This window comes from Vanessa tameamea, chromosome 17 (assembly GCF_037043105.1).
Source record: "Vanessa tameamea isolate UH-Manoa-2023 chromosome 17, ilVanTame1 primary haplotype, whole genome shotgun sequence".
NCBI lineage: Eukaryota > Metazoa > Arthropoda > Insecta > Lepidoptera > Nymphalidae > Vanessa > Vanessa tameamea.
Genome location: NC_087325.1, coordinates 5,020,612 through 5,044,167, shown reverse-complemented (window position 1 = coordinate 5,044,167; position 23,556 = coordinate 5,020,612). Strand labels below are relative to the sequence as shown.

The following is a 23,556-nucleotide window of genomic DNA, read 5'->3' as shown; positions in this document are numbered from 1 at the left end:
AGAACGCGTGCATCTTAACCGATGATTTCGGGTTCAAACCCAGGCAGGCACCACTGAATTTTCATGTGCTTAATTTGTGTTTATAATTCATCTCGTGCTCGTCGGTGAAGGAAAACATCGTGAGGAAACCTGCATGTGTCTAATTTCAACAAAATTCTGCCACATGTGTATTCCACCAACCCGCATTGGAGCAGCGTGGTGGAATATGCTCCATACCTTCTCCTCAAAGGGAGAGGAGGCCTTAGCCCAGCAGTGGGAAATTTACAGGCTGTTTATGTTATGTTATGTTTATGTTATGTATTTACTTGGTAGTAGGGCTTTGTGCAAGTCTGTCTGTGTAGGGACCACACACTCATCAAATATTCTATCGACAAATAACAATACTTACAGCGAATTGGCGTATTGGTGTGATGTAAGGAATGGTTATAATTTCTTACAGAGCCAATGTCTATGGGCGATGGTGAGCCCTTACCCCAGGCTTGCCAGTCCGCCTAATTGTTACCTAAAAAAAATCTTATTTTTTTCTTAACTTAGAAATCTGCTTTTTATCGAACATAAAGTGCTAATACAAGGTCGCAGCCCAAAACAATATAGAAACAGGTAAATTTATTGTCATACTGTATTTCGTCAGAAACAAAATAAATTCGCAATTAAAATTCTGTAAAGCCATTGCATAATATATTTTTATATATTTTTTTGAATTAAAATGCAGTTAACGATCTTGTATGCTTAACGCTATAATGTATCTAATAGATCTCTTACCTATTAGCGCTTGGATGTGGAAACCGGGGATAATCTCATTTGCGGTAGACAGTTTGGCGGCGTATTTTGTACTCTGAAAAAAAAAATAAAAAAAAATGGTAAAGAAAAATGAAAATAATTTATATCCACTACATTTAAATATATATTTAATTTAAAAAAAAAGTATCAGGTATTATACTATATCAGTAATAATATTTTTAATTATAATATTAATGTCAATGAGAATGCAGTGTTTCACAACCGTTTCACAGACGCCCAATATTTCAAACCGTTTCGACATTGTATCCGATGACAATTATTCTATGATAACATTGCAAAATTACCACTGAATTAGTCGCATCGTGATCCGTGGCCATAGTTCCGATTCTAGAAATCGGCTTTTGAAATTAATTGCGTGATCTTTGAACTATTGCCAAATGTTAACAAACCCCGCATTGTCGTTGGATTCGGACGAAGGCGGGTAACGTTATTAAATTAATTATTATACATTCGGTAAAATGTGTTATGTACATTTAATATAATGTTTGTATGTGTGTTCCTAATAAATTATTTCCAGAACATACACACACTTACATAAATTTAGTGAATATTTAAATTTTGATGATATATTACAAAAAGGAAATATATTAAGTATTATTAATTAAGTTTAAATAATACTTGGTGTGTTTGTTTGAACGCAAGTATCGCGGATCTACGAGCCCGATTTGAATTATTTTTTTGTGTTAGGTAGACCATTTATTTAGAAAGCTTATACGCTATGTAACAACTCTATACATGAAGCAATGTTAAGAAAAATTTAAGTATTGAGGCTTATGAAACTTTTTGTATAAGTTTTCTACATGAAAATATACTTTGTGTTAATGGATTTGCGCAAACCCGTCTGTTCAGGTTCCACCAACTTGTTAAGTTTTCAATGAAGCAAAAGTTTGTATGACAACTGTGTTCTGCTTTGAAAAGTGATTGAGCCAGTGTAATGAATTAGGCACTAGGGAAATAACATTTGAGTCTATGATTAGTGGCAGTTTGACTATTGTTAATATTTTAACGGCTCTTCAATCTCTTATAGGCGGAGGAAACAACTTACCATCGTGTGCCCTGTCTGCCTTTCTAATTTAAATAAATCGAATTCTTTTGTTTTAAGAATTTAAGTATTATAAATTTATTTATTCATTCAGAAGATGCTAAATTGTAAGTATAAGTATACGAAGTTGTTATAGAGGTGGTTTAATGGATTTTTTTTTATTAACAGTTATCTTTATTGACACATAAATAAAGCAGACACGTTGCGAAATGGTTGAGGACATATCGCGTGTTGTTTCGTTAAATCGTAAAAACTGAAAACGATTAACGACCCTTAAATAAAATTAAAATAAATTCATTGTAGTTATAAAATTTTAAAGTAGGTCATTACAGTAACAATTACTTTTATTTCAATTTTGTATTATTTTCGAGTTTAGTATAATTTTAAATTAGTCTAAATTATCTTTTATGTTAATGTGTTTTTTTATTGTTATCATTTCGATCACCACAGTCTTGCATTCGAGGCAATTCTGCTACGAGTAAATATTTTTATTATTTATTATTTTAATTATAGTGCCAAAATTATGTTTACTATACGCTGATGTGCATAAAAAATATTAATTACATATTTAAAAAAAAGTGTGTATAGTAGTTATAGTCAAATGATATTAAAAATCGATATTTACGTTGGCCTAAACATTTCTCTTAAGATATTTATTCTATTTTTAAACTTATCTCAAAAGCAACAACATTTTATGAACCGTTTTTTGCGTTATTATTCGTAAAAATGATATCATTCCATTATAAAATAAAAAAATAAAGACAAAACGCCTTAAAATATGCAGAAGTAAATATAAGTTCTATTCGGAGGCTGGATCTCAAACAAATCGCTTTAATTCCATACAATGTCTGTCTTCATAACAAATGATGATACTCTTGCTTAACAAGATAGATTTTTTAAATAACATGTGCTTGAATGAATCCCATTCACGTTTTCGAAAACAAAGGCTTAAACAATTTGCGAGTTCGATTAGAAGTTCGGCTTTTTATAAAAGGAGAACGCGTTACAGTCTATATGTTCAGTCAATAAAAGACATGTATAATTTTAAGTTATTTATATAAGAATCAACTTAAACCAGATAGTATTAAGAAAATGTTTTGTATATTACAATCATTTTTAATTGGAGTCCTTATCGTTCATTTATATTACTAAATTAAGAATTGAATATTTTTTGTTGTTCGTTTTTAATGGCAGTGTGTATCATGCGTTACATATCCCATACAATGGGCGATGATTCTGATACAAAGCAATGGGAGCCGCGATTATTAATCGTCATTGAAGATTGATGTGACATTCTGATGTGTAATATACCTTTATTGATGTAGGTTAAGGTTTCACAATGATGCAAGAAACCAATCCTTCTAATAGCGTGTTACCGTAACACCTAAAAATAACAAAGACAATCCATAACATTACTTCTATAGTATTTTCTGGTTACGAACTCTTTTTTAATGTTCGAATTTTAAAAATTATTAAGTAACCAATTTTTTTTTATTATGTTAAGACATAAAATTACGTAGCATAATAAGTATGGCCGTTAAAAAAACCGAGTGCTCGTTTAAACAAAATATTATAGTTCTATACGGACAGTAGACGATATAGCCTACAATTATGATTGAATGGGACGAATTAAACATATTTTTTTAATATATTTTGAACCTTATTCTGAATGCCGTAAGGTGTAAGAGATATTAGTAGAAGGAAGTCCGTTGGACGGTCGGTATGATTGGTACAACAATAATTAAGTCATACCGATCTTGATTCAAATAGTAATTTTATTGTAGTTTATTTTGCCGCGTGATGTTTACCGAATTTTGATTATCGGTCCTAGCTTTAATAATCAAGTTTTTGAATTTTATTTATTTTTATAAGATATGATAACATTATTCCTTGTTTATAAAAATGTTTTAGCAAAACATATTCATTTTTAATTAAGAAAAAATATATTAAATATTAGTTTTACTTACGTAATTTATTTAATATAGATAATTAATATATAATACATTTGAATTAATATTAGGAATGTAATTAAATTATGCGTAAGTATGTAAATTATAGTGTCGCATAGGTATTTTATATATTTTAAACAAGAATTATTTTTCAATATGCCCTCCGGCCATAATTATGTTATAAGTGTTACACGGAGAGAAGTAAAAGTAATCTCTAGATAAAAAAAAAAATAACAACCAAATGTAAAAGTCACTAAAATGTATATCATCCGAGGTAATTGCAGAAACCCCAGTAACATTTACGACCGACGAAATGAGGAGAAGGGTCCTTTTAGTGATTTTGGCTTTTTGACTTTTTACAACATTCGAAAGCAGCTTCTTATGCAATCGAACACGCAAATTTATGAAGGAGGCTTTAATTGTAACATCGATTGACGGATGTTAATAAAATTATACTTACGAAAATATCGCTTAAATCGAATAAAATTCGATATAGCAAGTTTTACTTTTATTATACCGTATCAAACCACCGTCTCAAGAATAAATTAGTCGACAGAAGTAATTTGAATCTTTGGAAAATTACTCGGCATCATCGCATTTCATGGAAACCGTCGCACGTATTCGAGTCGTTTTTTCCGTATATGTCGTATAAGGATGTTTATAGTGACTCGCCTCGACGTTACGCAGATGTTTGTGTTTTTACTATTCAAAGGCTAGTTTTAGGGCTAAGATCACTATCATAAAACATAGGGTTATTGAAATTAATTTTTAATTTATCTGTAATAAGATTTAAAATTCAGTATTCCTTAGAGAATATTAAGACTTTTTCGATATATTAATTTATTTCCATCAACATTATTATACAAAGGAAGGAATGTAAATTTAATATGATTTTAAACTATATTAATTTGTTCAAGCAAATCGATGTACATAATTTTTGATATATAAAGCTTCTTGACCTGGTAAAAGGTTGCTATATTTCACTTAAATGTGAGCATGAAGATAAGCTAGTACGGTAAATTTATTTATATTAATCGAAATATGTATTATTGGCCTTACATAAATGTACACTTTATGAATAAAGCCTTATTAAGGTATGAAAAACGTACAAAGTTACATCAACAAAAAATCTCTTAGCTTGTTTTTGTGGTTTTTTTTTTGTTTATAGTTATAAGATTATGTTTTTTTTTTAATAACAAGATGGCAGAAGAACAATGGTTAATGCGTCAGTGAGTTTCGATATCGACCCATGCATTTGGATAAGATATTATATAAAATTATCTTTGCGAATTCGCTGGCGACCGTGCAAAACGAAAATTGCTATTCTTAAAGTAAAAGTAAAGTAAGAGCCTGTGAATGTTTCACTGCCGGGTTAAAGTATTACTTTCCTTAAAGAGGATAAGTTTTGGAGTTTAGTCTACCACACTGCAACATTACGGGTTGGGTAGTGGATTGGATACCTATATATTTGGCAGATTTTCATCCAATACATGCAGGTTTTCTCACAGTGTTTTCCTTCACTGCCAAGCTCGATATGAGATGATTATGAAAACTAATTAAGTACATGAAAGGTGCAAATTCAGATATGCTTGCCCGAGTTTGAACTTGAGATTTTCGACAAAGATTCACGTGTTCTAGACCAGAAGCCGAGTGGGCCGTCTCTGCAAAACATATTTATTTATACAAGCAATAAGCTGGAAAATATAAATTTAAAAAAAAAACCTTTCCGCATTTAACTAAGACCGAATAATAAACTACGATATATATTAACAGTAATTCCATACAAACATTACTAAGTCTTATTTTCTCCTGACCTCAGTTTTATATCTCTTGTTAAATGTAGGAAATAAAACATAAAAGTAATTGCTTAGACCTAAGTTTCGTGACCACTTAATTTTACCTCATTGGACGTGTCATTAATGCGAACGGTTGTAACTGTTAATAAGGTATAATATACTTAATATCTTTTGAAATTAATGTTACAAAATTAAGATGTCCATGAGTTTATTTACATTTGAATATAAGGATTATTATGATACTAGTTTTCGCCCGTGTCTGTCGGTCGTAGGTTTTAGATATCCTTCTTGAAGTTAAAGCATGCTTCATATCAAATTTGATAACATTTAGTTCAGTGTTTTAAGCTTGATTGCCTAACAGGCAGAACAGAGTTATTTTCCAATTATAATATTAGTATAGATTAGGTGTGATAATATTAATATTTGTTTTTTATATAATACTTCATTAATGTATCATAAACTTTCATTTGTTAAGGGATTTAACAGGGGTATATTCGTTTGAACTACTAAATCTAATTCATGGTGATCATATTCACGTTTCCGTTCCGAAACGGAATCAAATTCCTATGTTCGTCTCCTGGTTCTAAGCTAGCTCTTCACCAATTTTCAGCCAAATTGGTTCATCCGTTCTTGAGTTATAAGTAATGTAACTAACACCACTTTATTTTATATTTATACAATATTAAGCCGTTCTTGATTCATATTTTTTTTATTGCTGCTTATATTACATTATGTAAGGGTTTTTGTATGGTAAAGTTTAAATCAGTCTGTTTTTATCGTCATTTGTTCTCAATTGGCTGAAGTGTGGTTTTATTTTTAATAGAAATTGTCAATTTTGTATATAACTGTGGTTTGCCATTATTAAAAATAGTATTCATTGATATCTTTTAAACCAATGTTGGTCAATGTTGGTCATTTTCAAGTGTGCGCTAACATAAGTGTACTCTACTCCTTTCTTCTTATAACTCTATGGTATGTTATATCTGCCCAAAAAGAAAGTATTCTAGGGAAATGAACAGACCCAGTAATGACAATTTAGACCAATGCGGCTGTCAATAGAAGATAAAGGTAAAATATAGATAAATATATTTTATTAATTTATTAAATAATGACTATTTTATTAGTATGTAATAATAGTCATTATTTCATAAAATATATTACTCTATTGACCTATGTTTAAATGCGAGAATAGTCTTGATATTTACGTTACGTACCCTCAACGTGTTAGCCGACAGGGTGGATTTGTTTTGTTGCAGCCTGAGTGAGCTCACAAAGATAGCCATAGCACTATATCCTTATTATGGTAACTTATTTGAAATATTATTATTAAACGTGCTGTATTATCGAAATAGGACAACCATGTTCTGTAATGATATGTGTACAGTTTTGATAAATAAATAAATTTATTATAGTAAAACTTTGCAGATCAGTGAAATGATATAAGTGAAATCGCAGCTATAAAGAATTACATTTTCGTATGACTTAAACAATACCACAATCTGAATGTTTTATCTTTGAAGTTATATATGTAGTAGTTTGGCGTATTTATATTAAAAATACATATTAATTATTTAAAACCATGCCACTAATTTGTTATTAAATGTAAGTGACATTTGCCCTTATACATTAAATGTAAACGTTAATTAAGTACCGGAATTTAAGTGATTATTTAAATGCTTCTGTACTTTAGCATTATAAATTTAAAAAAATATATATTATTGTAAAACATATTCCAATTTTAAAATAAGGTAAGTTAAGCTAATGAGTTAAACATTGTTTTGTGTTCATTAAAATTTATTGTATGTTTCTAAGATATGTTACGAAAGAATAAATTATCAAGTGATTTAAATACTGTCAAGAAATTCAAAATTACAATGAATTCAATGAAAATTGAGGCCATATTTTATGAAACAAATGCCAATTTCACAATGTTTGTTAACGATATCAACTAAATTGTGAATTCGATATCTGAATGTTGAAGAAATAAGGGCTTAACTCACGATCTAGGAGCCTTTATTATGCGCATGAATAATTTGTTTCATTAGTGATTTATATATGATAAAGTAACCACGTGGAATATGCAAACATAATTTTACTATACAATAATTATATTTTATAAAGATTGATTTTTTTTTGAACTATCAGTATTTTACTTTAAATATTTCCCATCTATGACCGAAGGTATGTGTTTTTTCAATATTTTTTTATTCAATAGTATTTTTTAAGTTCTTACAAAATATTAGTTCGAGTAATTATGTAAATATAATCACACATAAATTCTAATTTTACGTTACCAAAATATATTTTGAAAAAGTCGCCAATGTGAACATCAACGATGTGTCTTACATACCTATTGAAAAACTAAAAGATGTAACGTTGTCAAAATAATAAAAATACATTTTTATCGTAAAGCTGTGTGCACTGTAGCCTGACCTTAGTGCATTTAAGTGTTGGCGCGCATTAATCTTGTCCTTGCACTTTGCAGAGCGCCATAGTTGTTACGCCCTGCGCATATTCTATTTAGGGCAGCTGTAATACGTAATCGTGTTGTGTTTTGATTACCGTTATAATATAAGTATATTTTAATAATAAATAAATAACATAAACATCTGTTTTCGTTACTTCATTACGGCTAAATAATTGAATTTATTATAATTAAATTTAACATAGGGATGGATAGTCTGAGCTATACAGGAAAATTAATTCGGACGCAGATAAAGTTACGGAATACAGCCAGTATTTATATGCAATATTATAAAATCTTCGTTTTGTTGGTATATGATATAAAATAATTAATAATATTCTTCACTATATTTTTTATTATTTAAAAAGAGAACACGTTTTTGATGTCCTCAAAGTATGTCGAAATTAAACGACATCTGACTGGCTATCGAATACGATTGGAGGAAGGGCTTGATAAAGGAGATCTGTGATAAGTGATTTAACTATTTGCAGACATTGATTAAACTGTGGTTTAAATATACATATGAATAAGAATACCGAAAAAGTTTATATGAATAAATGAAACAGGAAATATGTTTGTGTGTAACTAATTTGCATCCTTTATACTTAATGCTTGTAAGGTCAATAAATAAAACTACTGAACTTGTAAACATTCTCACGACAAATCTACATAGGAATGAAGTAACATAAGTAATGTAAGGGCATACAAAGCTGTTTACATAAATCAAAGAAATTTTATTAGCGGTAATACATTAGGTTTTCAGAGTAATTAATAAAACTGGAGTATCATTATCATTGATTGAAGCCTTAATTAAGATCATTCGTAATTAAGGATTAATTTATCTTAAGATATATCTTCTTGATAGTATAACATGACTACTCCACTTAGTCCTAAGTTTCAAGTCGTAGCAAGCTCATTATGATAACATGCAATGGTTTCGATTTAGTTACTTCGTAAGTTATTTCCAAGTCGATTTTGGAAACGTTTTGCCGGCTATCGTTATTTAACCGCGTCCTGTGGTGATATCTGCTGATAACAACAATTAAAGTCAGTAATGACACGTTCTTCTTGTAAATAATACATTATCGTTATAAAATGGTATTTTTGAGTGTAGTTTTTTCAGTTGGTACAATAAAAATCTCATTTATTTTACTCTTTTGATGTTTTGTAATGTTTAAAATAAATACGAAAATATAGGCGCATGTGATGCGTGAGTCATTTGACTTCTAATAAGCTGATTTGGCTGACTGAATAGGAGACGCGAATCTCGACTGAATGCTTTCATATGGGCCGTTTGGTGAAATAAACTCCAAGCCCTATATGATAAAGGTTTAATGAGATATCCACAGTTATTTCACTTTATATAAAATCGTTTTATAAATTTCCGTGTCATGTTTTGTATCGCTGAGTTAATACAAAATGATTAGTGTGCGAGTTTTTGACTCGCGCATCATTCGACTCATCTCCGCTTTAGTCACAAACTGGTTGGACTTCCTACGTTCGCAGGATGTTGCTCCATATTCGCGATTCATTAGCTTAATGGCTTTGGCCTGACGATCATTTTTATTGCGAAATCTTGATCTCAGAAATCGATTTTAATGAACACGAGTTAATAAGTCGAGATACAAATAATGATTATTTTTAAATTCGTCGATAAGAAAATCAATGTAACCAGAGACCACGTTTATCGTTATTTTATCTATAAGGCAATTAAAAAAATTGTAATCGAACAAGCTGTTTGTCTTCTTTGTTTAACCTGATGTGAATATTATTTATTTTGTTCAAATTAATAAATACAATTTTTTATGTTGAATTTAAATAAAAATAAACAAAACAAAATTTACACATTCCAATTTCATATACTATTCGTACGCAAGTTACTACTTAAACAACATTAATACTAATATTATATATTAGTAATATATTATAAAGTTATATGTGATGCCTTTATCATTTAAACATAAAAACACACTTTATAATGATACTACTGCAAATATAATGTTTCAACTTTATTACAAACTCATTATATTAACATATGAATGACTGTAAAATTATGGTACATTTGGTTTATATTCAAATACCTTAACAAATAACAAGACACTGCTATTTAATATATTTATCTTAAATTGTTAAGCATATGATATTTCAAACGTTCCGACAATAAAGAAATACAAGCAAAATACATCTTTAAGTCATAATTGATAGAGTATAAATTTATTCGTCAATGTTGAAAAAAATCGTGTCTACGGTAGCCGAAATCAAGGGTCAGGGGATCAAGCGTGATCGAAAACTGATATTAGTGATAGTTACAAGAGTGACGCATGCGTGAATGAGATATTAGAATGAGGTAAGGAGTCGACTGGTGATGAAATAGATACAAAGATAGATGAATATCGAATGACTATTACGTTGCTACGTACTATACGGTGTTATCATATCATCTATAAAATAAGGGCGCATGCAGACACAATTTATTGAAAATTAAATTGTATCTTTCTAAAACGTATTTTTTCTATAAAATGTTATTTTAAAACATTTAATGTATCGTCCAGTTTTTTTATAAATACCTGACCTGTGACTACAAACTTTGCAGGAAAAATAAAACAGTTGATTTATTCCATAATAACTTCTTACAATCAACAAGAAGACGTATTTTAAAAAATTATAAAACAATGAAAAATTATGCCATAATAATTTTAAACCGGCAAGTGAATGCAGGACAAAAAATTTTAACAGCCATATCATTGTCCAAGGAAAAAAGATCACAATGAGAATGAGAAATTTTGATGAACCCTTTTACTCAGGTTGCGATATATTTCGCGCTTAATTGGGTGCCCAAATGAGTCGAGTACCTTAAATTAAACAGGGTCGGTGACATCAAAGAGACTGGGTTACTTTTTGCACGGCAAGGAACAATAGCGTAGCAGAAGTGACATAAAAGTAATTTAATCGTAATTCATTGTTTAATACGCTCGCTCACTATTTAGTAATTTTCAATTTCATATAATTTATATATCTAACTAGTGGCTTTACAAGAAATTTATAAAACTTTACCTATAGCAAATAAACTGCCAATCCCAATGTTACCCTTTCGATGGCTGAATTAAAAATGTGCGAAGTTTCATCAAAGTCAGTTCAGCGGTTTTAAGAAGTAACAGAGTTGCTTTCGGATTTACAGTTATTGTATAGATTATAAATTTTTTCTTTGTGCTTCAATCACGGGTTACTGATCGTATCGGTATGAGACATGTCACAAAAATAACAAATAAAATTAATTTATTTTATTTAAGTAGACTTAATCTATACATGTTAAACGTCAAAAATACTTATGCTTTAGATCAATTCGTGCAATTAGTAGATGCCATCAATACCACAATATACTTTCGCTGCCATATTCAATACGCCTCATATTCTATGACCACAGCTTTATATTTAAACAGATTAGAGTGGACGTTGTCGCGAAGATAATTTTAATGGCCGCTTCACGTTACGTCGAGTGTAAGAAGATTCACGGTTGATGTACTTCGATTTTAGGCTTTCACTTGTGTGTAGAAAGTGCTTAAAAGTGCAAAAGATAAATCACTTTAAACTGTATCTTGTGAAGTGCGGCACTGCTTTTAAGTGGCTTATCAGAAGCGATTAATATTAAGTGCTGTTATTATTTAATGATAAGTTTTTAATTAGAGCCTGCGAATTAGTAAGAAGCTCGCCAATCTATCGTATAGTTTATACAAAAATCGACTTTATATTATATAATAAACAAAATCAAATTCACGCACTATTTTTATGTAGGAATTCGCTTATATGTTATTTCTAGGTAGTGTTTAATTAAGAACCAGAAGCTCTTAATAAATGTCACTTCAAATGTTTTAACTAATTGAATAAGGAGCTATGAGGCATTACCGTATTCGTAATGTATGTATCCATTAACATTCTGACAAAGTATTGAAAGCCAGTCAAGTGTGAGTCGAACACACATTAAGAGTTCAGTGCAACCCTTGTTTTGATTATTAATATAATTCTTCATGATAGCAGCTCCTATAGAGACAGCTCTGTGACAAGCATACGGTGTAGGTTTATTTATAAGGTTTGGCGTGAAGGAACCCTGATAATTGTGGGCATATCAGTCAGGTCAAATAGTTTTTAATTACCGATAAAGATCTATTTCAACATTAAGTTGTTTAATATTTTCATTAAGTTGTTCTTGCTCGTATGTTGCATAATGTCAACTATTAAACGGGCATGATGAATGACATCTGTTCCTTTTTTTCAATCAGTGTCATATTAATTAATGCAGATAACTGACATCGCATGTTAATTATATCACTACATAGATTTGTAATATAGTTTGCAAGGCAATTATTTCCTTAAACAATTCATATTATTAAAAAAAAAAAAAATTAAAGGTTTCTATTAAAATTAAAGATACTGATTACTTTGAATATTATATTTTTTTACAACTGTTTCTTGTTTACGAATGTGTTTTTAAATTAAATAATAACGTTAATAATTAAAAGACATGGAGACACATTTATGAGCAATCTGACCAAAGCTCCGTGTGAATTGACAGCTGATTTGATGCGTCCGAGATATAACAATTGACATATGAAAACAACGATTTGAACTTTATTTCTACGTGTATAAGATTGAAAATGTTTTTTATTAAGTTTAAAATAATAACTGGTCTTCTGAAAGCATCTTAAGTGCGTGATCCGTGAGAATTAATTTCGGAGTAATGGCATCGTACCAACGGATCTGTGACAACGAGTAAAAAAATGTTACGATTTGGATTAATTATATACTTATTTCCAATCTGGAGCAATTTAATAATTTACTACGAATAATAATTATTATTTCCGGCGCTTGTCGCATCCATTAACTGATATTTTATTTAAGATTTGGATTTTATTATTATGTAATACTAAAGAGTTGATTATAATCAGATAGATCTCTCGAATGCCAGTTAACATGACGTCACAGATATGAGGGATGATAGCCACTGTGATGTAAAGTTCAATAAATATATACATTGCAAAATTAGAATGGGACTGGCCCCTTTACATTTCAATACTGTAATATAACGATTCTAAAGTGCTTTTATTTACCAGTTTGAATAAAGAATACATTGATTCGGTTAATCTCGCTTAGGAGACCAGGGTAATTTCATTTGTTTTTGTTTAACGCTAGGGTTTATATAGTCCACATATGCAAATTTTTATTAACGAAATATATTATTCCGTAATCTGTTTATTACTTCTTTATATCAACCGCCTCAAATTAATGACGTATTGCATAATTATAATGTCATTACTGAGTGTTGTCGTATAAATCGTCTTTTTAATATGTTAACGCCAATTATCTATATTTTCTAAAATTTTGTAATCTATAATAATAATTAAAAACTATATCGAGGTCGTGTAACATTGGTAATAAAAATATTAGTAATATAACCATCATAATAGGCCGTATTTTTTCGTAATTTTATGTAATTATTTATTAGCGTTTGTAAGTATGTAGAAGATTTTACTGCCTGACATTTTATAAAACCAGACTTGTGAATTATATTAATATTATAAGCAAAATTTTAATTAAGTTAACTGTCGCGATCGAAACGTTGTTTTGTAAATCAAAGTCTGTGTATTATTGGGTAAACGAAAGAATAATAAGAATCTGCTTTCTAGCAGGAAATGTTCACAATAAAAAATATCGCTGGACCAGTCACTAGACGTTTCTCGTTCAATTTCATGTACCGGGAAATTAGGCTCGATATAAATTTGCATTTCCGTTCAACTTCTCAGCTTGATTGAATATAGAAAAGCCACATTTAACGGTAGGGAAATCTATACCGCGGGATTATACGTAACCACAATACATCTGGAGATTTTGTAAGTCTGTACCGTTACGTATAACCTACGATCGACTGACTTATGTCGCTGATTAAAAATATACTGTATACACATGTGTCTTTTCTGTTTAATAATAATTTACTTCTAAGAAAAGCGCCGTTGTTATCAAAACTGTATTCTATAGTATAGATGTGTGGGTAATTGTCCATTATTGTACTGTTGAAGTAGTGTGTGGTTTTATTTACAAATTATGATATTCGAAGCGGGATTACATAATAAGCACATTTAATAATCACTATAAATAGAGTAAAGGCCTATATCGATAAATGGTTAAATTAATATGTTTTTATTAAAGTAAAAAAAAAATAAACTAAGGTGTCCTTCAATTCAACTTTTTGTTCATAACAAACATTTAATTAGGCTTAATAAATTTGAATAAATTATAATTTTGCGAACTGTATCTTAATACATTAACAATGAAATTCAATACCACAAGAATTGGATTTTTTTTAAATCTCAATTTATTCGCATTTTACTCACTGAAACTCTGACATAAATCGGTAGATTAAAATATATTGAGTGTATCTTTTAAATACTCATAAAAAATAATATAGATTTAATTGTACTAAGTAGTTATAAAGGCTATCAAGGCAACAAACATAATTTAGTTTTTAATTAAAAATAAATAAACATACAAATATCTGAATTATTTATGTTTGAAGTAGATCAAACAAGACGGAAGGAAATTAATCGTTACATAAAATTATATTTTTTGCTGTTTGGGTATAATCATAATGAAGTCGTTAACACGCCACTTCGTCTTAGTTCTATGTCGGTATAACCTCGAACGGGAAATCAAAAACCACAGCTATCTTCGATCTCCGAACAAACCTAGAAGCCTTAAAATCACCGTTTAATACATGATGCAAAATACGCTTTCCTATACAGCGACGTCATTCGATACGGAGCAAAAACAACGCGCGGGTGGTCGGCTGTCTTCCCGTAATTAACATTGATATTTATGACGAACGTGAAAACGCCCTGGATATTTAAATTGCTCGTACTATTCAAATAGATACGGTTTTTGTTCGATCGATTTAAATACAGTTAGCTGTAAAGCGCTTGATGTTTTTGATTGTACTAACATGTACGAACAGAAATATCAAGCGATCATAGCGATTGATGAAATTACCTTTATTCTTTAACATTATGAAATTCTTAGCGGCTCCTATGCTTCGTAAAGGACGTATAGCCGTTGGTTCTTTCTGTGAACTCTTCGGTCAAATCGGATCGCCGATAAATCCCATGGGGATTATGAGAGTGTTGGGAAAAGAGAATGCGCTTATGTTTACACATATACTTATGAGAATAGTCTATATTGATTTAATATATTCTTTAATAATAAAATAAAATAATACAAAAATTAAGTTACGTCCTAGTTTGATGTACAAAAGTTATTTTAATCTTACATATAATAATAGAACTAAAGAAAGCTCTGACGGATGGCTTATATTAAATAATAAATGTATAACGGATTGCTACAAAAAGCGTCTAATAATTTATTTATAGGCTATTTCCTATCGCTATAACCCTCTGATATGGATATTTGTATCGACGCTATGTCTCGGTGGCCATAACTGTAAATATGACCACGCCTCTACGACTTGTCTCCAGAGAAACTGAGTGAGTGCGTGTCTTAGTACTCGGATACACTAACAAAAAATATATGATTTTATTTATAAGCCTATTATTAGTAGCACACCTTAATGTAAGATTGATTTTAATCATTATTTTTCGTAAATATAAAACCTTTTCAAATCTACGTAGAGATTTAAATTATAATAAATTAAAAAAAAATGTAGTATAAAATATGTTTGCCGTTCTATATTTAAATTGACAAATTTAAAATATCGGCAGATAAGGTACTTAATAAAAAATATGAGGCCTTAGATAAAGTATTCAATTACATAAAAAGTATTAATAGAAGCCGCATTAATGTTACGTGATGGATATGTACAAAAAATGAAGTACTGTGTGGACGCAGCCTTGAAATAATCTGGACAAGAAAGCCGATCAGCCATCGGCCAGTTATGGACTGAACTATAAAATATTATTAAAACAAAAACATGTTCTCGTTTCACTTACACGCCTTCTACAGCTCAAACCATTAGAAATGTCGTATTGTTGGGAAATCCTTTTAAAGTTATCGTTTTTATTACTCTGCAGTCTATAGACTTTTTTCGTTGAACTTAAGAACTTAGAAAACTCTGTTTCCCGTACGAAATATACAAACTATGCAAGTGGTATGGTTTGATCCTGGATAAGCCATATAGGGATTAGCCTTTAGTTTCATAAATTATAAAGAAGAATTTAAGCAGTAGATAGCAAGTACAAAAATGCTTATAAAAAATGGTAAAACTATAAGAAAATATGTTGCTGTAACTACCATAGCGCATAGGGTAATAAAAATACCTCCATAACTCAATCGAATGTAACATGTAATTACTTTCAAGCAACAATTTCCAATTATTTAATTTAATTAGAATCTGATAGCAGTCAATAATATCTTATCAGGTGTTCGAGCACAAATCATAAATTGTTCTCGAACAAGGCCACCTAAATAACTATCGAGATGCGTGCGTTACATAGATATCGATTACGAAACGAAGAGATCAGATAACGCGTAGCTAACTGTCCGTCGAAAGCGAATGCGACCTAACTCCTGTCATGCGTCACAAGAGCCAGGCTAACGGAGCGTCTATGATGGAGTACTCTAATATCGTAAATAATATTCGAGGTACGTGCGTACGAAGAGCGTTGCAATCACACATACTGCGATTGTATTTGTTCAATTTGATACTGACAGTTCACAGATTTGTCAACTGCTTCTTCTTAAGCGAATTGTCTAATAACTATAAAATCGGTCCTTTAATTTTTTCTTGTGGTTTCTTACCAAAGTTCAATATGAAGATTCAAGTGTCAAATCCGCCCACTAAGTCTTACATGGTTAATTTTTGTTCACAATTTATTCCGAGCTTCGCTGTAAATTAAAACATCGTGGCCTGCATGTGTCGGATGATATTTGGCTACGTATTATCTACTATGCTGTGGAGTGCGGTGAAATAAGCTTTATATCTTTTTTAATTGCTAGAGGAGGCCTTTACCCAGCAGTGGAACATTATCAGGCTGTAATTTTATTGGTTTGGAAAATATTGTAGATCGTTATTGAGAAGACCAGTAAGGAATTCTTAAGCTATTTAATAGTATGTTTAAACAATAGGTGTGTTTAAATTTCCATTGTCCAACAATCGATTGTGAAATGAATCAATTTATAATTAGTGACGAATGTTGCAAGCGTTGTCTTAAGATCAATATTGTGTACAAAGCTGAAAGTTTTGAGTCATCGTTGCGAGGTGAAGGCGGCTCTATCCCTTGACCGCTCCCTCTAACCTTGCTTTCGACATGATCATATGATAACGAGGATTGAATCGATGCCATTGAACATGATTGAAGCAACGTTTCACGAGGACCCCCGCCTGTGACTCACAACTGATCTCATTAATTGCAATCACCGTTCTTTGGTTTCGTTACTAAAGCATTATTATATTGAATTACGTTTTATGAAACTTTTATTACATTACATAAAGCTAGTACCGATTTCTGCACACCTCTAAAGGCCATCTAGTGATAAATTCCAACCTTGACAATTTGAAATTTATATTTAGATTGAATTTTACGAATACATATGAGGTCTTATCTATTTAGTAAAAACATTTAAATCGACTGTATAAGATAAGATTATTAATTAAATATATTAACTTAATAATTATTCGAAATTTGGTCATCAAGACACAAAAGCTACATAGACGAAGATAAGATTAAAATCCATTAAAATCAAATGCAATATATAACCTCGCTCTTTGCATCAGTGCTCGTCAAAGTTGACACAATCGAAGACGCGATCGATGTACGTATCGAATCGAAAGTAATAATCGATATTACAATACATGTCGTCGAAGGTCAATTACGTCCTTAAGGGATTGAGGTTAATGGCTGTCCTTGTAAATGATCGATATCGAATCGATCCATTAGGATAATTCGATTCTATAATAACGGATGATTTAAATGAAGATGCTTAGTAATCTTTGGATCTATGATATTTTGTTGCGTGTATTTGTCCCGAAGGCCTTTGATAAAACAAAGTATGGTCGGATGAGCAGCTGCCTTGCGCACGCGCAGCTGATAGTATCGCGAGTGCTTGCGGGGGGCGTTACGAAAACCACTTACCTATCGGATACCATCACAGCAACGAATATTATTTTTATCGTTTTTGGTTTCAAATTATGTGTCTATGGTCATATTTATTATATGCCTAATATATGTTTATTATACATATGATATATTATGAATTGATCTGTTTTTTTTTTAAATCCTTTTAGTAAACACATCTCAAGTTGAAGCAATGATCATGTCAGAAGCAAATTTACGATCATGTAAACAAAAGGTGCTGTTAAGAAGATGAGAATGGGTTTAATAGCTTATAAATAACTTTGAAAATACGATAATTACAAGCATTAATATCTAGCTTCGATATTTAGTGATTGACGCGAGACTGACAATACAAACACGCACTTCTAACTGCGATAAATACTAATAACATAATTCGAATAGTCGTAAATTTAAAGCATCGTATTTATAAATAGCATCAAGTTGAGTTCAGATCAACGTATTGTTTACATAACCTTTATTGTTAAGCAATACTTTGTTATTAATAAAACAATTATTGGTCATTGAAAAACTAAAAACAAAAATTAGCAAAAAATAACTTTTCAATACCTTCTTTTCCTTAATACTGGAGTAAAGCTATTTAATAGGGAATTATTGCCAGCATTCTTGCCATAACTCCACGCGATTATAATTTGTTCAGTGACTATTATAAATTTTATGTATAATTATTTATGTCCTTGTTTAAAAAAAATGCATTTTAAACTGAATTTAAATATGATTGCGTCCAAGGCGTTTTTATGCCTCTTAGATCTTTAAAATTATGATGCACTAAAACAAAACCTATTGATTCGCTTGATAAGATTTATTTATTACATTACATTCAAACGAATTTACACTATTTCTATAGTGTGTATTGTTTTCATTTAAGATTCTAATTTTAAATAAATCCAAATATTAATAAAAAACTTAATTAATAAAACAAAATGTATGATAGTAATTCTATTTGCCAAGAAATAGTTATGTAAAAATTATGCTTGAGTTATCCGATGTCTTATTTATCGTTTATCTAAATCATTCGGATATCACGACCGTATTAAGCAAGTGAAGCTACTTACAATAAAGTTTAAATGTAAAGATATAATCTATTCCTATCTTTCTATACACTATCTGATGTTGCTCACTGCAGCCCATTTGTATTCGATACCTTTACGTAACCACTATTGTAAAATCGCATTCCTTTTATACAATTCGGACCTGCATATCAATTTAATATGCGTACACTTTGACTAATCACACAGAAACTGTAATGAGATGTTTGCATGCTGAGAAAAAAAGAGGATAAAAACATATGTTGCAATATGTGCCTACTAATTAATACAATGGAGGCATTTTAGTTTTTCGCATGCGATTATCTCGTTAATGTATCTGGAACGCTCGGTGCAACAATACGACCATTATTGTAACGAAGCTCGTGCTGGTGTTTTCTTTATTCCAAATTCCAAGGTTGATGTTTTGACAGCTGTAATTGCAACGATAAAGAGTAGTTAATCTTTGTGTTCAATGGATGTAATTAATTTTGTTTTTGCTCTTAGCATCACTTAGCTAACGTTTATTTTTGTAATTGTTCATTGACTTTTCTATGCTGACTGATCATCAGTAATTTACTGATTGCATCTTTGAAATCATTATATGTTTCGATATATAATATGGAACTAATAGCATATGTGACATTTACGAAGGCCTTCGTATGATAATTGCATGAATAAGCAGTGTCGAATTGATTTGAATCAGCTTACTTCAATAATCATCACTAGTCTGCAGACAGCTGTGCACGTTGTCCGATGTGGGCCTGCTGCATCTAACTGCACCCACAATTATGACCGCGTTATTTGGTGCAGAGGACACACCCAGACTCGTTAGCTGGCTTAGTCTAATCTTATGCTGCGTTTACATTTTTATACAGGTTAACCGAGCCTATCATTTAATTTTATCTGTCTTGATTTCAGACTTGCACAATTGCTTAAAATTATACCTACCCACATTTTTATTTAAAGGAGAACGTCAAATAATGTCTAGGAAGTCATTATTATGTTTTAAGAAAATTATATGCGAAATAGTTTTATATTTTATGGTCAGGTCTTGCAAAAGTTGAGTAGGTAGACTATACGTGTACGAATAAATGACATTACTAAAACGACTTCCTAGCAATAATTTTGTACATCAACAACATTAAGGTTATCTTTAAATCTTAGAACAAATTTAGTATCCATTCTGCAACGTTTTTAGTGCAAATAAAGTACTTAAGTGTATGCAACTAATGATTTTTTGTCACGATTATAAAATGTCATGAACGAGAAATTATTTATGTTTTTGACCTTTCTTTGCAAAGCTTAATGTGGCACATTTGGTTCAGCAGTTGCGCCAGTACTAGCCTGTGTCTAAACGAGCCTGATTCTAAGTCTGTCCTGAGTTTAGCTCTGTTGCAACATAGTGCAGACTCATTGTATGTTAAACGGGCACTTCATCTTTCACGCGGAGCTTGCGCCCGCGTCGATTTATTGGCCGACGCGCCCCTTTTGTGACACGGCTAGATACAGCTATCTTTAAGACTCGCCTGATTGAATTAGAGTCTGTTCAAAACTATTTTCAAATGAGAGATAGCATGGAACATGTGCTGGGAAGTGTGGAATTCGTAAAACACACTTCACGGTCCAGTAATCTATCTTAACTGCCAATTTGCGTCAAGACGTCGACGATCAAACGATTAGAACCTGACGCCTCTATGTAAATTACCCTTTGATCAATGTGCAATATTACAAGTATAGCTGTTATCGGTAATAATTCTAGCGCGATGCCGATCATAAACATTTCGGTTTTCATTATTTGTTACAAGTTATCTGTTCGACCCACGTGCAATGCTAAAGGAGTGGATTGGCGTGAAATTGACAGGTTATCAACATGTTTCTATCCGTTGCAGGAAATCTCAATATTTCATTTAAATGAAACACAACATTTTTGTTAAGGTTCTGGTTAATATAATTTTACGTAGTCATATATATACATGTTAAATGTAGTCTATTTGACAACTGAGCTATATATTTTTGTATTTGCTTATTCACGCTAAGTCTAGTTTCATCAGTGTTTTTAACAATAGACGAGTATGCGCTCCCTGACTCGAGGCCCGAGGCGTGAGCTCAACTCTGACCCCAGACACGTGCTGTCTCTTCTCTGATTGGCTGAACGAAAGTGAACACTCATCGTTTTGTAATAGCCTCTTGTCTCTCTATTATAGTCATGTTTATTTAGGAAACCAACGAAGCCAAGTAACGATGTTAGGAAACTATTCACCATTCATAAAATAGTTTTCAATTGCAGTGAGTATTGTGAGTAATAAACTTTCAACGTATTGTGGGTCAAAATAATCAATGAATTAACTTGCTAATAATTAGTAAATAATCTTATTTTATAGTACTAATTAAGCATAGTTTAGAATATATTTAGGTACACGCAATGCACAGTAAACCTTCTTTTAACATATCAACTTGTATCTGCTTTTAGTATAGAGTGATTTTATAATGACTGGATTTTACTGGATAATGACTGGATATAGATAGACGAAGGGTTATGTACAGAACTTACCTATGTTTTGACCACGTTTTAAGTGATGACGTTTTGGATTCATTAATTATCATCTTGTCTTAACTCACTCAATAAACTTTCTTTAAAGAGACAGTAGATTTGGCAATACACGTAATATTACAACAAAAAATAACGGTTTCGAAATGCTTACGAAGTGGAATGTATTATGTTTGTGGTGCGTGATTATTTTCAGTTTGGAACAGAGATTAAATTAGAAATGGCAATAGACGTATTCTCTTCAATATTGATGACACTCTGTGTATTGTATTTTTATTCTTTGGACTCTGGACTGAACTGGACTTAACGAGATATGGTTCACTCCATTTGGCTCCATATACTCATAGACTCCATATGGTTAATCATAATCTGGATTGAATTCATTTGAGTCTATTTTTAAACTCACGTGCACTTGATTTACTAATTTATTTAAATGCAAATTGTAAAAACTATTTTTAGCTATCACAGTGAAAATTCTTGTTGTCTATCGATTCGAATTGTCAATTGATTCGGAGGAGGTTAATTACGTGTGGCAATTTCGATGTCACTTTGATTGAAATTCGTGTTCTGAGGTTTTCAGTGTAATATCAGAGGAAATGCGCTCACGTGCGGCCTTCGACCGGCGACAAGCGTTCGACTTGCATTGTTCTGTGACATTTTAGCCTTGCTAATGACAAGCAATTTTGGTTTTGAAACACACATTAGACGAATTTAGTCTCTTAATTTGATTCGAATTATTTCAATATTTTGAATTCCAATTGAAGGCGCAATTGCCATATACATAAAGGTGCAATATAATATAATTTATTATTATTAATATTATTATTTTTAAAAATAGTTCACCGGATGGTAAGCGACCACCACTACCCATATACATTAGTGCTGTAAGAAATATTAACCAATGCGTCATCAACCTTGGTAGCTAAGGTGATATGTCCCTTGTGCATATAGTTACACTGGTTCATTCAACCCTTCAAACCGAAACACAACAATACTGAGTAATCCTGCTTGAATTACTAAATAATACAATTGTATTATAATATTTTGATCGTTACTAAAAAGGTTTGTGTTATTTATTTAATATTAATTGTTGTGTCTTGATATTTTTATTCACCTTGATAAAGTTTCTCTTTGGTCCAACCGCAAAGGAGGGTAACGGTGTACAAACATTAGCTGCCTCTAATACTTTTATCTCGTCATCGCGTAGGCTACAAACTGTCAAACCGGCTGTCAAACGAGGCGACTTCGTTCTTTCGGCGACGTGACAATGACAACGCTTTATTTGTTACTGATGCCATCGTAAACAAAAAAATAATAAATATAGTTGCTTAAACAAAAAATGGTAAAATAAAATGCGTGAACATAGACCGAGATACATAATGTCTCAATAAGTATTTTATAGAATAGACGTAAAAACATATCATTAATGACTTGTTTGATTTTTATTTTGATGATGCTGCTGTCGTAAAAATATAACGCAGTAAAATAATAAATATTTGTCTGGAAGCGCATTCGTGATAGCCCCGAATCGAGTTCAATTAAGCCGATCTAATTAACTCTTTAGCAGAGGGCCGCATCTCAATCAAAGCCATTAGACGAGAGGAAGTCTAATGGAGAGCGTTCGGTAGCCGCATTCTGAGGATGGTGTTAAGAAATAATTACTACTGGTCACGCCTCTCCTGATTGGTTTTCGTAAGCGGCCGTAAATCTACTTCGATTCCATCCCGAGCATGTGGAACTTGAAATAATAAGCCTAGCGTTGCTCAATACATTTTACAATTGAAATAATCATTTT

The 23,556-nt window shown here is 31.1% G+C and overlaps 1 protein-coding gene across 1 annotated transcript in view; it reads right to left on the bottom strand.

Moving 5' to 3' along the window:
• The window catches only part of LOC113400458 (transcription factor hamlet-like), an 84,121-nt gene that overhangs the window by 46,195 nt on the left and 14,370 nt on the right, over positions 1–23,556 (bottom strand). The window contains exon 2 of the mRNA XM_026640013.2: positions 763–835. The gene's annotated coding sequence lies outside the window, so the exon portion shown is untranslated. The remainder of the gene's footprint in view (positions 1–762; positions 836–23,556) is intronic.